This window comes from Ctenocephalides felis, unplaced genomic scaffold (assembly GCF_003426905.1).
Source record: "Ctenocephalides felis isolate EL2017-DRISC unplaced genomic scaffold, ASM342690v1 CF-g0.4_SCAFFOLD_03571, whole genome shotgun sequence".
Classification (NCBI taxonomy): Eukaryota; Metazoa; Arthropoda; class Insecta; order Siphonaptera; family Pulicidae; genus Ctenocephalides; species Ctenocephalides felis.
In genome coordinates, this window is record NW_020539725.1 from 56202909 (window position 1) to 56221235 (window position 18327).

At 30.3% G+C, this 18327-nt stretch overlaps 1 protein-coding gene and 1 non-coding gene across 2 annotated transcripts in view; one reads left to right on the top strand and one right to left on the bottom strand.

The window, feature by feature from the left end:
• LOC113386311 (prolow-density lipoprotein receptor-related protein 1) overlaps positions 1 to 18327 on the bottom strand; it is a 113756-nt gene that overhangs the window by 58257 nt on the left and 37172 nt on the right. The gene's annotated exons all lie outside the window — the stretch shown is intronic.
• Trnan-guu lies at positions 10354 to 10427 on the top strand. The gene has a single exon. It is a non-coding gene; the product is annotated as a tRNA-Asn (tRNA).

An 18327-nucleotide genomic window follows, 5' to 3' on the forward strand; every position in this document is an offset into this window, starting at 1 on the left:
ATATGATTAGATATCAGTTATTTTACTGTATTATTTCTTACAACTTCTCGTTGTCCACCAGAAGTTTTATCACATTTGTGAATTGCATTGTCTTTTTGATCAGCATAGTACAAAAAGTTTTTGTACACGGTTGCAGTTGTGGGCTGAGATTTTGCGTCAAGCGGCACCTAATATTGAAAATGTATTATGATTTAAAGTTCTATTTCTGAAACTATATAAAAATAAAATACTTACATCTTTTACTAAATTGGTTTGAAAATCGTAGTACTGAATTAGGCCCACCTCCATATCCACCCAATACAATCTTTGGTCCTCAATATCTACACTCAAACCTAAATTCGGGTAGTAATAAAGCACTTATACAGTGTAAATATATTAATAATTATAATGTTTTACATATATAATATAATAAACATAAAATTTATATTGCATAGATATTAATTCTATTTGCTGAAATAGGATTTCAGTATGAATTAACTGAAAACAGTAATTATTATAAGAGTAATGCAACAAGTCATTAAGAACTCACTTTGTGGATTTACGAGCAGTTGATCCTCCTTGGGGAGTTAGTGCCCTTCTGTATTTCCATCCATAGTACTCATTCTATGAAATATGATGAATCCTTCTGCCTCACCCAAAATAAATGTCCTCTGTTAATACAGAAAATTGAAGTTAGGATAACAAATATTATTTAATATATACTTTTTAAATTTAAATTTAAATTTACCTAATAGGGTCTAAAGCCAAAGCTTTGATGTTGTCTAAATCATGTTGTAAAATTATTGTCCCATATTCACCATCAAGATTATAGACAGATATAGTACTATTTATATTCCCTGATGCAACAAACATATTATTTGAGATCCAATCCACAGCAAAACCAGTTGGATTTTCAATGCCTAAAAAATTTTTTACATCGATTTAATCTATAAGTCTATTATGTGTTTATTGAAACGCAAAATGGAATATAAGGGTTTGTGAAAAATTTATTTGTTATTTCACCTGTATCTAAGATAGGTTTTGTTGGTCCTCTAGTTAAGCCAGCACTCTTAACTTCATTTACTTGAGTATCAGACCAATATAATGTAGCTTTTGCTGCAACAAATTCTATTTGAACTGGCTGAATTACTTGCGGAATACTTATGGTTGGAATGGTATGATAATTTGGTTGCATCAAGTCTACACCGCGAATTTCATTTGGACGAGAAAACAAAAGTACTTGCTCGTTTACTAAAATAATTAGATAGTTCTATAAAAATACATTTATCTTAAATATGTTGAGTCTATTGATTTATAATACAAACTATTGCTTACCAATGCAATTTTTTTCATCTTTTGCTAATCTCATAACATGAGGGCAATCACACTTATAAGTATTATTGCCATTTAGAAGGCATAAGTGTGAACATCCACCGTTATTGACACCACATGGATTTTCAACATCTAAGACAACAAACATTACTTTAAATTAAGTTGCAGTTATGGTTATAATATATACCTCATCAGAATTTTTAATATAATTTTAATACAAATAAATAATAAATAATTTAAATCTATATTATACCTCTCGGCTGTCTGCTAGGATGCAATATCTGAATATCGAAAGGCTGAGTTAAAGTTCTCTGAATAATAGACACATCAGAACCATTCCATTTATTGGCTCTGATAACTGAATTAGTTCGCCAGTCTGTCCAATAGACATGGTTCTCAAACAGAGCAATCGCAAATGGATGCGACAGAGTTTCACGATCTCGCATCACCTCATGATGATCCCGACCCTCATAAGTAGTCGTGTGAATTGAATCTGAACTGTTGAAAGGATCTATTATAGCATTATGATAAGATAAACACAAACACCAACCATACATTTCCAAATGTATTAAAAACATGAAAATAATAATCATCAATGAATCATTTCATAAGGGCTCACCGCGCATCAATCCAATAAACTCTTTTCAGATCATAATCCAATGTGAGACCATTGGGCCATGCTCCATCGGTGAGCTGATCCACTTTTACAATCACAGTTCTATCATATCCGGCCATAGTGCACCTTTCTATACGAGGAGCTGTACTATCCCAATCAGACCAAAACATATAACTGAAAATACAATTGTTACTTAATATTAATATTATCTTTTTCAAACAGATTCAAAAATCCTAAAAAATACACTAAAGACTGTTTTTAAAATGAATACTTGAAAATTAAAAATCCAATATTAATTAATAAGATATGTAACAGAAAAGCGTACCCAAATCTTGGATCCAAGCAATGGCTCTCGGACTTTCCATGTCGCCAGCGACCAAAGTTCGTCTGAAGCTGCCATTTAATCTCGAAACCTACAATATATTCAATACTTAATATTATAATTATTTTGAACAAAGTTGTAAATATAAAATTGATTTATATATATATAAATACGATAGAAATATATCAATTTAAAATAAAATAAATAACTAAAATTAAATTATTAAATTAAAAGAAAGTTTTAATTACCTCAATTTGGTCCAAATTGCTTTCTACCCAATACAAGTTTTCACCAATCCAATCTACTGCCAAACCTTCAGCAGTGGCTAAACCAGTTTGTACGACTACTTCAATGTTACTCAAAGCTAAGAAAAATATAATACAATATAGCTCTCAATACCGAAGTACATATATAAAAAAATCAAAATTCAATATTTCTTACATGCTCCTATTAAGGTTCCACGATATATTTTATCATCTATAACATCAGTCCAAAAAACTATGTTTGTGTTATTTTTATGCCAAAAATCCACAGCTATAGTATTTTTTAAGCTAGCAATTAGAGCTTTGACCTGATATGTTTTCAAATCAACTCCGCGAAGTTCATGGCGATTACTAAAGATCACAATTGGTGATGATTCATCTATAATCAAATATTTAAAACTATTGAAGTAATTCCAAAAACATTTTTGTGAAACAAATATGAAACATGTTAAATTTATAATACCTGTGCTTTTGCAGGTAAATCCATCACTTTGAAGTAAATAGCCTGGATTACAAGCACATTTGTGATGTTGATTCATTTGAATACATTTTTGTGAACAAGTTCCCCATGATTCGCATGGGTGAGCATCTGAGCATGTCCTTCCATCAGCCTGCAAGTATTGAAGTAATATTATGACATTTACCTATATGACATTATGTATTTAACAAAGTTAACTCGATAATTAACATAAATTGAGAAATTAGAAATTTAGAAATATATAAAATGTACCTGTAAATGTAGATGCTTAGGGCATGAGCATACTAAACCTTCAGGAGCGTTGTGGCAATAATGACTGCATACATTAGAATGATCACATAACTTTTCGCCTAATAAAAATAATTGATTCCATTATTATATAATATTTTAGAGAAAGCATTTTTAAATGTTACAAGAAGTTTTCTGTAATTTGCAGTCTAAAATTCTTCATAAACATTTTGGGACACTGGGTAAGTAAATAAATAACTTACAATATCAAGAAAATAATGACTTCTAGCATGTAAGAAGACTTACTACAACGCAGTTCTTCATCAGAGCCATCCATGCACTGAGTTTTCCCATCGCAAAGTGATTCAACAGGAATGCATTTTGTGTTTCCATCACACCAACGTGATGGGTGATCGCACTGAGCGACTGGTGGAAGACTCTTTCCTGCAAATATAAATTACAAAATAATGAATTTAAACAAATTAATCAATTTTTATTCAAATTAGGAGTTTTTGATGATGTATCACCTGGCGCAGGTGTCGATTTTGATTTATAATCAGTTTGTGTACAGTTTGTTTCATCAGATCCATCTAAACAATCGGAGATGCCATCGCAGTAGAACTCCTGCAAAGTAAAATCATATGTTACAAATTACTTCATACAATTGTGAAATTTTTATAAACTTGCCTTTCTGATGCATTCATGATTGGAACATGTAAATTCATGCAGCTCGCAAGTTATGGGATATTTTTTTCTAGTTCCATTTCTGGTTTTCGTTTTCTCCGGATTTTGCTTTCCATTGTTACATTTAGCTTCATCCGATCCATCTGAACAATCTATTTCACCATCACATTTGTCGGAATGTGGAAGACATGTCGAATCAGCTGCACAATATATCTAAATAATGAAGAAAATTGTGAAAAATGAAAAAAATCATGTATATAGTGAAATTGTTTTAAATATAATCTCTAAGTCAATGTCTGCCGATCTTACTTGTTTCGGCGGGCACATTTCTTGGCAGCCTCTTTCGTCAGAATTATCTTTACAGTCGTCATCGCCATCACAGTAATATTCAAATGGAATGCAATGTTTATTTTCGCAGACAAATTCAGTCGGATCACACTCAGGATATTCTGTTATAACGTTAATATTTAATATTTTCTTCGATAAAAATACTGTTATAATAATTTTATATTAAAATTTTCTTATATAAAGGTATAAAACTAGATACTTACTGCAATCAGCATGCTCATCTGAAGTGTCGCCCATTCCACAATCATGATCGGAATCACAAGTCCAGGAAAGTGGGATACACCTGTAACAAAAACCAAATCAAATAAAATATTTTAGGCATTCTTATACAATGTCAAATGATCTGAAAGTTATTTTAAATGTCTAAATATATTATTGAAGTTTATTTGGTTTATAGATTTAAGTATATCGGGAATATAATAGATTAACATATAAAAAAAATTATAGATAACATGAAACATACCGCCCAGTAATTTTACAGGTAAACTGCATAGAAGTGCAGGTTATATTATGGCAATAAGCAGGATCTTCATCAGATCCGTCATCACAGTCTAGAACAAACGAGAATTCTTTAGATGCAACAACTACAAAAATTTTATAAAATGTATTCAGTATGAATTACCTTTATCTCCATCACAAACCCAATACTGATTTATGCATCGTGTAGAGTCGCAGCGAAATTGATCGGCCAAACAAGTAGAATTCTCTATAAACAAAAAAGATTAGAATAATATACATGTTACGAATGAAAATTATGTGAAAATTACAAATTAGGGATTAGTTCTATGTCATGCTTACCACAGGCTCCGCCTTTAGAATTATCTTCGTCTGATCCGTCACCGCAATCCTGATCGCCATCGCATACATGTCTCTGGTCAATGCAGCTGTAAATGATATTTTATTTAAAATATTCCTTGTTGATATAAATTATAGTGAAATATAAAATGAAGTCAAATTGAACTTATAAACAGATTATTTTAAACAGGTTTGTCATTAATGAGATATTTATTGTTCACATTTACTTATGATTTTTGACACACTGAAACTGTCCAGGAACGCATCTGGGCTTGACTGTATAATTTTTCTGCTCTATGCACGTAGTTCCCAAGGCGTTTAGAGAATGACCATCTCGACATAAGCAGATTGGGCGCTCCGGAGTTGGTATGCACAATTCTGGACAATACGTATCATTGGAACATTCGTTAGATCCTAAAAAGCATAAAGTTAATTACATAGAAAGTATTTTTTTATGTTATCACATAATTGCTAATTTTTTTATTCAATCAAATACTTACCCATTTGTGTCATGTTATCAAATATTTTGATATCTAATAAGGGAGGATTTTCAACAGCTAATACTGTCGTTGTTTTATTTCCCAGATGATACCTCTGTACAGTTCCGTTTGCAAATTCTGTCCAAAATAAGAAATTTTCATAATAAGCCAAGCCGTATGGATTTCGTATCATTGGACCTTTCAAAAGTAATTCACGTCCTGTTCCATCTAATGATATTCTTTCTATTCGACTCAATTTCGAGTCACACCTAATAGTGAATATGAAAATTGTATATATCAATTGAGACAATCTAAAAATTACTTTTAGAATTTTTTTTATTAAATTATATAAAAAAATGATTTACATCTTTATATAACCATTATCTCACCAGTATAAATGCTGCGCCAAATAATCAATTGTAAGTCCGCTCGGCCATATAACGTTTTCTTGTATAAAAACGTTCTGATGCGTTCCGTCCATCCAAGCTTTCTGAATTCGTCCAATTACTGTTTGCAAAGCACCAGTAGACCAATCAGCCCAATACATATACCTTCATTTGCAATATATTATTGCATATTAAATTTTCTTGTTCATAAAAATTATAATATTCATAATTAAGCATAATATTTTATTTGATATCTACCCTTTCTTTGGGTCCACTGCAATAGCTCTTGGGTGCATGTTGTTGTCCTGAATTAATACTTTTCGATGCTTAACATTTGACAATTTGGCAATGCTGATTTGATTCAAAGCTTCATCTGTGAAATACAAATTATTGCTCAACCAATCAATAGCAATTCCTTCGCAATTGTTTATGCCACTATCAATAACAACTTCTCGTTGAGTTGTTTCTAACTTTTGACGTTCGATTAAATATCTGTAATAATATGAAATAATATTATAAAATAAATAAATTATATTCTATCAATCATTATATTTTTAGAATAGAAATAAAAATATATGCTCACCTATGCACATCGGAGTAATAAATATATTGCGTTTTTACGTGGTAATCTATACTTCTCGGTTTACCAAGATCCGTAATTGGAACCATCACTTCTGGATGTTTACCTTTTTCTGACATGCTGATACCTTTTATCATGGCTGGTTTGTCTTTGCCAAACATTAAAAATGCGCTCTGCTTTGCAACTGAAATAATAATTCGGAACAATTAATAGTAAATAAAATTTAATGATATTTTTTTCTGTAACGTATGATTAATACGATTGATAATGATTAATAAAAACATGATAAATACGAATACTTACCAACACATTTTCCATGAGGTTTCAATCGGAAACCAGGTCGACATACACATCGTGCTATTGGAATATTATTTTTCCAAGCTGGAATGCATAAGTGAGAACAGCCGCCATTATTCGACCGGCATGGGTGAAAAACTGAAATAAATAGATCCTTATACTATAAAATGCAAAATAAATAGCTTTTGATAAGGCCAATATTTAAATATGAATAATAAAAGAGAATATATAAGAATATGATTTATTATGAACTCACCATCAGGCTGCCGTTGCCTGTGAAAAACATGAACAACATATGGTCTGCCAATATTTTTGACTATATGTTGATTATCCTGAGCATTGTGTTTATCAATTTTTATAATACTGTTATTTCTCCACGAGGAAACAAATAGGGAACGTTCAAAAACGGTCACCCAAAACAAATTTACTGCCTGAAACAAGAATCTAAACATAATATCAACTATATCATGCATGTTTTCATAAATATTTTTGGATATGTTACCCTTCTGACAGTTCTCTTATTGCTACCATCATAATCTATACGTTCGATCGAGTCTAAATAAGTATCGACCCAATATACATGCTTCTTAGGTAAATCCAATGAAATTCCATATGGATACACTATTTTCTGATTAACTAAAGTTGTTCTATTAGAACCGTCCATGAGGCAACGATCCAAAGTAGGAGGGCTATGTCCCCATTTTGTTACAAACATCAATCTAATAAAATGTAATTATTATATATCTATTATTTATATAATAAAAAATGGTTTTATCTATTACCACTTACCCAGTGGTTGGATCCAATGCTAAGCCTCTTGGTTTACTTAAATCTATTTCTAAAATTATAGTACAATATCTTAGACTTGTATCACAAGCAAATATCATCTCTCTAGTATCATCTAAAAAATACCAATTCCCGCTTATCCAGTCTATCGCCAGTTGATGAATGGCTAAAAATAAATCAGAAAGGAAGTAGTACATTTGGATATATACCTCATATATTATCTCTTAACTTATATAAAATATAATAACGATTTGAAAAGGTGAGTTAATATTTCGTTTAAGATTACCTACAGTGAAATGTTTGTGTGCACTATAAACGACGAAAAAGGCAAATTTAAAATTTGGGTTTTGAGTGTTTAAGCAATATGATTTTCGATTTTAAGAAGCAATATATTTCCTACATTACATGAAAATGATGCCACCAAACCTACATTCTAAGGAAGAAAACATAGCTGGTGCCGGCATAGACCGGCGATGACTCAAATTATCAGCTTCTGCACAAACAAGCGTCGACTTTGTCATGTTGTTGTGGATGTAACACACAGTCCTTTGTCGGTGCAAAAAATCCAAAGCGTGCGAATTAAGAACCTAATAATATTAAATCAGCATAATATATGGAATTCCCAAATGTGACAACTATTCGAATAGCAAGTGAATAGAGCAACATTAAAATATTACGCTTCTAAAGCGAAACAGATGATAAAGTGCTAAATGTATATGAAATACCTTAATGCCATTATTTCCAGGCAAATCACCCCCCGTCAGTGAAGTTCGTCGAATTTCATTCTGAGTTGAAAATATGATAGAAGCCTCTTCATCTAATGGAACTAAAATATAAATTATTTGCTAAAATAACAATTTAAACTATACAATATTAAATTAATTTTTTTACCATTCAAAGCTATGCATGATGAATTTCTTTGGGTATAACCCGTAACGCACGAACAATTGTATGATCCTGGCAGATTGTGACATGTTTGTTCACAAGTGCCATCAATTTGACATTCGTCAAAATCTGCAAATAAAAATATTAACATCATAAAAAATAGGAAATATGATTTATATCAAAACTTTTATTATTATTCATTAATTACTTATTTTGATATCATAAAATTTAAAAAAAAATGTGCTTATAATTAAAGAGCATTTTTAACTTCCCGAAGGAGAATGTTTACTTTCTATGTGTAGTATAATCAAAAAATCCGATTCGCTAATTTTATGTTTTCTCGGCGTTTCAGGCCATTCTGAATCGAATGAGACAAAATTTGGAAAAAGTGTGTGTGTGAGTGTGTGAACAGATTTTTTGTCGTAAATCGATGTTTTCTCAAAAACGGCTGGACCGATTTCAAAAACTTAAAAGCCATTCGATGTATCGCGATTCTGAGTCGATTTTGAAAATTCAAAAACTTATAACTGTTCGAAAGATATTAGTTGGAAATGATACTGATTAGTTTTAGTTGAAATCTACCGACTCGTTTTCTTGTAATTCGTTGTTGAAAAAAAAATTGAGCCGATTTTTATGAAACTTTTTTGATGATATATATCATGGTCCTATACAACTTATTGAAATATTATGGCCTTACGACAAGCAGTTTAATTTTGAAAATTCATCAAAGTTTGAGAAATAATTCGTTTTTTTGACATTTGTTAAAATTACATTTAGACGATTTACTTGGTATAACGATAAAGTACTTGGTCTTAATGAATATACTAAACCATTAAAGTGCTGCGGAAACTGGTTCAATTATAAAAATTATTGATTTTTGAAAATTTGCTTTCAGAAAATACTCCGAGTTAACGCGTTCGTTCGTTTTCAATTATGTGTAATTAATCCACTCTGAATACTTTTAATTACTCATAAATTAATTTATTTTTTATTGATTAAGTCGATTATTTACACATATCGGGAAGTTCATGTAACTTGCCTCAAGGCAAAGTACCAATACCAACTAGTTTAAATTTTAATTATGTGAGTATTCATTAGTTTTATCGATATTTTAGTTGTTTTGGGTACTCCATAACTTAACAATTAAATTCAATTAAATGTTTATGTTAAGGATCAATGTGTAAATTGAGGAAACAATTTCGTAAGTTTATTAAAGTTTTTACATAAATAAATAACTTGTAGCGTTTTATTTTATACTCACCAACACACCTAGAACCATTAGGTTGCTGACCGTCTGGACAATAACACATTGGACCTTCCGGCGTAGTTCGGCAACCATAAGCACAGCTTAGTAGTTCGCATTGCGTTTTATTTTCTGTACAAAAACAGTACATAATAACACTAATAAGCAACAAATAACCAAAATGTGTACAAATATTAGGATAATAAAATTAATGATTATATTCGAATATGAGCCAATACATCCCTGACATCTTTTGATTCTGAAATTTTGCACTTGAACTAACACCACTCTTTGGCTTATAATCTTCTTAATATGAAAGTTTAGATAACACAATATACTTACGACAATGATCCCATTCATCGCTCCCATCGGGACAATCCCTGTGGTTATTGCAGAAGAGACTGAGTGGCCGGCACTCTAAGGTCTCACCGCAGCGGGCTTGATTTACTGGGCATGGATTTACGTGCCCACCTGGGAAAGGATTAAGAATTAAATGTTATTTATTTGAAGCATATTGAAATAATCCATATTTTATCCGTAATCCAGAAATTGTCAATATATCCCATGCGTTTCCACTATAATGGGATTGTTGATGTTGTCTGATAGTTTTTACGTGACGACAAAATTTTTAAAATCTGTGGAGAGGACACATGCCTCCGTGGCGCAATCGGCTAGCGCGTTCGGCTGTTAACCGAAAGGTTGGTGGTTCGAGCCCACCCGGGGGCGATATTTTTCTTGCACTTGAAAAGTGAAATTGAAATCTACTTTACTAATGTAAAATCTAAATTTTAAAACTGATTTTTTTTATCTATCATCACTGTAATAATAATTCAATATTTCAAATACAACGATTGTACATTACAAGGAATTTATTGATTTTTTTACAAATAACAGATAAGCTATTAATTAACTAGTGGGGTGTATGGCATCGTGCCTTAAGGCAAATTGCTGGAACTTCCCGTACCGTAACGAAATGTTCGAGGAATACTGAATGTTATCAAATAGATTATTATAAAAATTGTAACATTATCTAATATTTATAAGAATTAAATAAACTGCATTGCAAAGTTGAAATTATTTGTTTAAAGTATGTTAGAACTATAGTCAGAATTAAAAATAAAATCTGAATTATTTTCGATATACAAAAGAAAATTTTTTTGAAAAAAAAAGTTGAAACAAAAAAAATTTTTTTTCCAAAATAAATTATTTTGTTAAAACAAGCAGAAAGTTCTTTGAATCATTTATATCGGACGCTTAGTTCTCTCAAAAACTGCCATTTTTTACACATTTAGCTCCGTATCTTTGAAATGGCTGGATCTGCCTTTGCCAAAAACTAATAAACACTTCTCCCAATCATTACTAATTGAATGTTTTTTAGATCACTCGAATCGGATGCTCCGTTCTCTCAAAAACTCGATGTCTATTTTCTGCACTCTTTGCTCTTTATCTCCGTAACTGCTGGACCAGTCTTTGCCAAAAACTAATCAGCACATCTCCCTATCAATAGGAATCGAATGTTTTTTGAACCATTCAAATCGGTTGATCCGTGCGCCCGAAAACGTGACTGGAAAATTGTATCCATACATACATACACACACACACACATATCCATTTTTTCTGAGGTATGCCAAAATGTTCAGAAACCTTCAAAACGTCGAGAAAAGCAAAAATTTTCAATTTCGATTTTTGAACGATTACAATAACTTACCCTACGCGAAGTTAATAAATTAAAATTTTAAACATTTTCCTACATGCTAAAATTAATAAAACTATCTAAGTTATTAAAGTGGTCAAAAACTGATAAACTTACTTATAAATATAAGCATAAAAATTGAATAATATATATCAATAGCCAAAATTGGAATTTCAAACATGTGCATTTCATATATATTAAAGACAACAAAATATTATTATCAAAACCAATTATATTGTAAAACTGTTTTATTAGCTTTATAAAAGTTAATAAAAAGTACAAAATAAAAAAGATAAAAATTAAAAAATATTTATTTAGTGAAGCAGAATCGTATTAATGCTTATATTTTTAAAAATATATTGAAAATAGATTGAGTTCATCAGAATTTCATATTATTATTTCAACATTTATTTAAAATGTTTATGTCTACCTCTCATATCATACTATTGATAATTTGCACAATATACAATATATAAAAAGTGAGTCACGAAAAAAATTATTTACTTAAAAAAAATTCTCATCAAAATTTCTTGTTAATATAACATACCGGAAACATTTTAAAATTGAAGAAATGCATTGTGTGCAATGATAAAATTTTTGTCATTCTAAAAAATCTAAAATAGAGAGTGAACTTTAAATCTTTTGAAATAAAGCCTTTTAAGTACAGAAATATAAGCATGAGGTGCAACACCTTACTATTACGAAGCCCTTATAATGCCCCTAAAAATGTGATATTTTTATGAAAAGCTTTCTTACAAAAACGTAGACAGTGTACACGTATATACCCAACGCTTATTAATACCAATATTTAATAACAATTTCTATGGTGTTAATATAATTAAAGCACATGTATCACATTAACTATTTCTAATGTTTTATATTTTGCAATGATTTTGGTATGTTTAGCGATATGATATCTATCATAATTTCAAAGCAAGTAAATAGAATTATAGAGTTTTAATCCACAGCGCCTTTTGAATTGATATATGAGAATATACATAACTGAGCAAGCATTATGCAAACAGGAATACCTTATATATATAATCCTTTATAATTCATATAATTTCTCAGTTCAAATTTATTTGCCTAATCGGATTAAAATCTATATTGCAAAACGATATCATAACAGAACTTTATCTCTTTTAATCTAGCAGGATCAAATAGATCAATACTGGTCAAATAATTTTTGTTACAGAAAATAAATTATAATAAGCTCGATTGTGTCAAGACTATTTCTGAGAAAATCTAAATTCGTCCATATAAAATCCATTATCAGAATTTGGAAGTTAAAATCTACTTTCATTAGTTTATACTTAAATTATTTTCAGTAGTAAATTTAATCATAACACTGTATTATCTTCATTTCAATAAACATCGTTACTTTATCATAATTTGTTTGACAGAAAAATTTATCTCAATTAACACGAGTTAAATAAAATGACTTCATATTCAAACCGGGGCTTAACTCCAAAATTGATTGTATCAAATAATGATTGTAGGCGTTGGAAACTCAAGCAAGTCATTCTGTTAATATCCTTAATCTATTCAAAGTCGATTATTTAACGAACAACCATCTAAAGTAATTGAGTCCTGAACTAACTCAGAATAGAATTATTCAGAATAATAGTGATACAACGCTTTTAGGTAAATCATATATCAGGATCCAAATAGAGCGCTATTGTTGTGGTCGATATGCCCCATGGTCTTTGTGTAAGATTTGCACTATATTCTCCTTCCTATTATATACTGTTTACTATAATTAAATCCTATTACAGAAGCTTTGTTAGTTGATGAAGGTAAAAACTAATATCAAAAATGATTTACGTTTAGTCGTTTTTGAATAAATGATAAAATTATCGTATTTAAAAACTAGTCACAAGCCTAATTCACTCATAATCTCATTACAGATGAAGAAGACATCAATATTATTAAGCATAATAACGAAAAATAGAATAAAAAGTGATAAATTTGTTCGCTTAACTGATATTAAAGTGATTTTTAACTCTCTTACATTTTAAAGGATCTTCATCTGAAGTATCTTCTCCGAAACGATCAGATCGTCCGCAGTCAACATCACCATCGCATCTCCAACCCATTGGGATGCATTGTTTCGTCAGCTCGCATTGGAATTGTCCACTTCCACAAGCATCACCTGAAGTGCCTGAAAGGAGATCAAATATTAGACACAAAAATTGACCTCAGACAAAGTTTTCAATGCCATTTTCTATCATATAATAATAAATATGATCATTAGAATTACCACAATCTCTTGGTTCGTCCGATCCATCACTGCAGTCTGCGCGGGAGTCGCATCGCCAACTAGCTGGTATGCATTGACCATCATCACATCGAAATTGTATACTTGAGCACGTGCCTAGAACAAAGGAAAAAACCAATTTAACACAATTTATTAAAAAAATATATAAATATAATTTATTTTTCATATGGGCTCGCCCATGGGTATGCGGTTAAAAGCGACGAGACCTGAATCAGAGATCCCGGCTTTGATACCCACTTCGAGCAACCTGTTGTCAGACAGCAGTGACAACGATTTTCACTTGGAAATATAGATAGCAATATTTTTCCAAGTGAAAACAGCCCTCATCCGGCATTGCTGCACCAATAAAAATATTCGCCCTATTACAGAAATTGTAATAATACAATAACATACAGAGATGGGACAACTGTTTGGGTTGCCATTTGTAAGCAGACTAGTATTAAGTCAAATCAGCACAACAGCTTATAGGACTATTAGGTTCTGATTGCTGTTCAAAAATTATTAAAAAAAATAATTTTCAAATCAAACAGCACTGATTATATCACCACCGTAAGATAAACTTTAGATCAATACCAGTTTAGTACTATATTGGTTTATTGTGAGCATTAATATACAGTTAATTAAATTACATATATCATTAGTTTGATTCTAGAATTAATTTCGTTAACTATTTATTGTTAGTTAGTTTCAACACATCTGAATTTCGAGTTTACCAACAAATCCATTTGGGATTTGGATGAAACTTTGTTTGAAAGTCTAACTAAGTCAACTAAAGAATTGTAGGCATAAGAGAATTAGTTTAATTATACTTGAGAAAATTAAAGTGAGCGCTTTACAAATGAGATCCATAGATTCATATAGTTTTATATTAGTAAAATACTACTTGAATCTAAGCAATCTACTTTTCGAAATAAGGGATCGTTCAAGTATTACGTAAGCAGATTTATTACAATTATTTTTTAAAAGTAAGCAAAAGTTCTTACCAAAAATAAGCAAAATAAGCAAATCAATAACCCCCCCGCCCCCCTATAGTGCTTACGTACTACTTGAACGGCCCCTGAGAGGAAAAATTATTTATGTTCATTTGGTTTATTTTTTCAACTTATTCGTCAATGTGTTGCAAATATCATACGTATCGTTGAATTTTATGCAATTTTGTGTTTATGCAAAATAAAATAAATTAATAATTTTAGTGTGTAGACTGTTATGTTAAGAGATGGTCAGAAGTGAGGAGCGTTAAGGTTTGGGGGCGTCCATTAATCACGTGAGATTTTTAGGGGAAAGGGCGGGGGGTTGGTTTGACAAAAAATCACAAAATATCACGTGGGGGAGGGAGGGTATAGTAAGATATCATGTGTATTTATTTTTTAACATTTTTTTTAAAAAAGTTCAAATATTAAAAAAAAATCACAAATTTTACAGTTTTTTCACGTAACTAAAAATACATGTGATGTTTGATGGGGGAGAGGGTGTAATTTTGAATATCAACATGTATCACCAAAGGAGGGGGAGGTCCAAAAATCCTTAAAAACTCGCTCACGTGATGAATGGACGCCCCCCCCCCCCTTTCTAAAATAAGGTCTTTGGAATTACTGTTGCACAATCGAGAAGAATAAGAGGAGAATATATACTAGTAAACACTCATAATTATTATATATATAATAAATTAGACGACTTTCTGTATTAATTATCTCTATAAAAAAGACGATTCGAACATCGCGATCGATTGCGATCAACGATGATTGTTTTATAGTCACCATGGTTCAGTTTCAACTACATAGTCCATTGTCCTAATAAAATCGAATCGCGTTAACCTTCTAAATCTGATCGTGCATATGTTAGAACATTCTTAAATAAATGTTTAGAAAATCCTGTCTATAAATGTCATAATGTTTATTACCCATTATCCTGTTCGTGCTCGCATGCTTGTTTTGGATTATGCGTAGAAACAAACATGTTGAAATTTCTATTATGGGCAACTCGATGTAAAAACATTAGTAATAATATATTTGTTTTGAATTTTTTAAATATCGAATAAGATATTTTGATTTCAAATTAGAATTAAGACAATTGCTGATAGAATGTTATTTTTGCATCTGATTACTAATTAATTATTGTTAAAAGTACTTTAGAGTAAATATTCCTTAAATACTGAGATATAAATGTATTCTAATTCTAATATTTGATTTGACAAATTGAAAAAAAATCCAAATAATATTTTTTTTATAATAATTTGTCCATATTATAATAAACAATGATATAAATTGACAGAAATAAGTTCTACCATAGCAAAAGAATGAAAATTTGACTTATTTGAAAATGTGTTAAGCGAAATGAAAATATTAAGGTCGAACACTGGTATAGCATTCTGTTACTAATAATATCTATTCCTGTGGAAAGATATAATATAGTGAATACAAACATTTACGTATATGAAAATTTACACAGCAACGAATGCAATAATATTAAACTGGTACTTAATCAAACGCGTAACTGATGCAGACATAATTACATTGATTTGCAAGAAAAAAGGCATGTAATTCCATTGGTCGATTACATACTGGTACATTTCAATATGAAATATCTCACGCTGCCAAAGAAACTGGTTTGAAACAACGCGCCGATCGAGAACGTCTAATTATTTGCAAAAAAAAAAACAATTAGCAACGCTATGTTTTGAATCTGCTTTTGATTTAGAGCCGGTGGACTTAGAAAATATTAATTAAAATATAATGATTAGAATAACATTATTTTTTTTACAATTATTTTCACATCATCAAATATGATGCTAATTCTTGGATGGATTAAAATGTTATGGTAATGCTATTTTTTGGGTATGTGTTGGTAGTAAGGAACTATCTAAAAGCTATGTACTTGCTGTGCGATCACACGTTTTACACCTAAATCCTAACTTCCCGCATGTGTTATCAAAGAAACTTGCACTTACGATAAAATTGTTATTTAACTTGGATGAGTTTTGCAGATTGATAGTTCGCTACCAACTCATGCGAACATAGACCCGGAAAATTGGTGCCTATATCAAAAGAATTTATTTTTATTGAAAATTCCATCAACTACTTAAGTAATGAAAATGAAGTAACTGAAAGCAACATGTATGTATATAGACTAATTCAAGATTTTTCTAGGCCTTTGCCAAAGTAAAGCAAACGAAGTAAAAATCAAATTATTATCACGATGATTGTGATTTTTTATATAATGGTATACAATTACTAGATTATTTTAGTAAAATACTAAACGTTTCTTCTTCCAGGCAACACTCATGCTAAAAATAGTTTATGACTCCACTATGAGTACCAAATATATTTAATTTTATGTAGAAAAATTATCAAAATTCACAAACACAGTAATAATATTATGTCGACCACAAACATATAGTCATCTTCCTATGAACTTGTAATTATTTTTGGAAACTGTTTTGGAAGAAGTTAATTTTGTCGTGATAGATTTTCTACATAAAACAAAGAAATTTTAGTATTTCAAGTTCCCCAATATCGCCATATCAATCAATAATTAACTTTTAAATTATACCTCATTGAGATACATCAAATGGCTTCTAAATTTCTGAAATCGGTTCAGGCGTGAGAATGAGAAAACGTCGATCAAAGGTCTAATTTTTACAAATGCCAAAAAAACGATACTAATTTTTGCCAATTTTGACGAAATTTTAAAGTTAAACGACTTGTCGTAGGGCCTTAATATTTTAGTATGATCTATAAGACTATGGTATCTACGTTTCATCAATATCCCTGACAAATTTTAAGTTTGCCTTGTTAGATTTATTTTTTTATATTTATATGAAATACAATCGAAAACTTTATAATGCCAGTTGCTTCTTCAGTTACTAAATAAACGATAATCGTAAATTATAAGTATTATAAATAAAAAATTCGACAACTCTAATTTCCACATTCTTGTTCCGTGTTTTATAGATTTTATATTTATTTTAGAGATCTCAAACATATTGTCAAGAAAAAAATCGCCTTTTGTGGGCATAGCTCATATAAAACCATAAAAAGTCAAAAAATACTATTCAGTATAAGTCATTAGTCACAACTGGATAAGACTTCTGAATTGTCTACCAAAAGTACCCAGTCAACAAAAATGATTGAATGTAAATTGAAGGATAATCCTCCTAAACGATTATTCGGATTTTGATCAATCTTTTCTGAAGTTTGTTAAGGATTTTTTTTAAAAAAAAATTGATTTATAGAAATATAGTTAGATTGTAGAAATAAATGAAAAAAAATATATAAATAACCGCTTATCCTTGATTGTCATTGAAAACATTTGAGGCATTGTTTGACATTAAAAACAAATGAAGACTGTTATCTGTCTCATAATATAGGCAGATTTTAATGATTAAAACTATATTAATTACCCATACAAATAAATTTCCTTTACAACCTTTCTACCAGCCACCAGACTATAAATTCTGCACTCAAAACAGGCTCCCAAATGAGAAAATGAAGATTAAAAATAAACGAATCGTCGACCACGACCTTTGCACGAGCTTTCTTCGTTGAACTATAATACGATAGTGAACAAACACGCATCTTATTAAAAGAATTCCAGTATGCGCCAATTATATTTCACAAACCAGATTTTAACGATTGGCTAGATCCATGGACGATGAT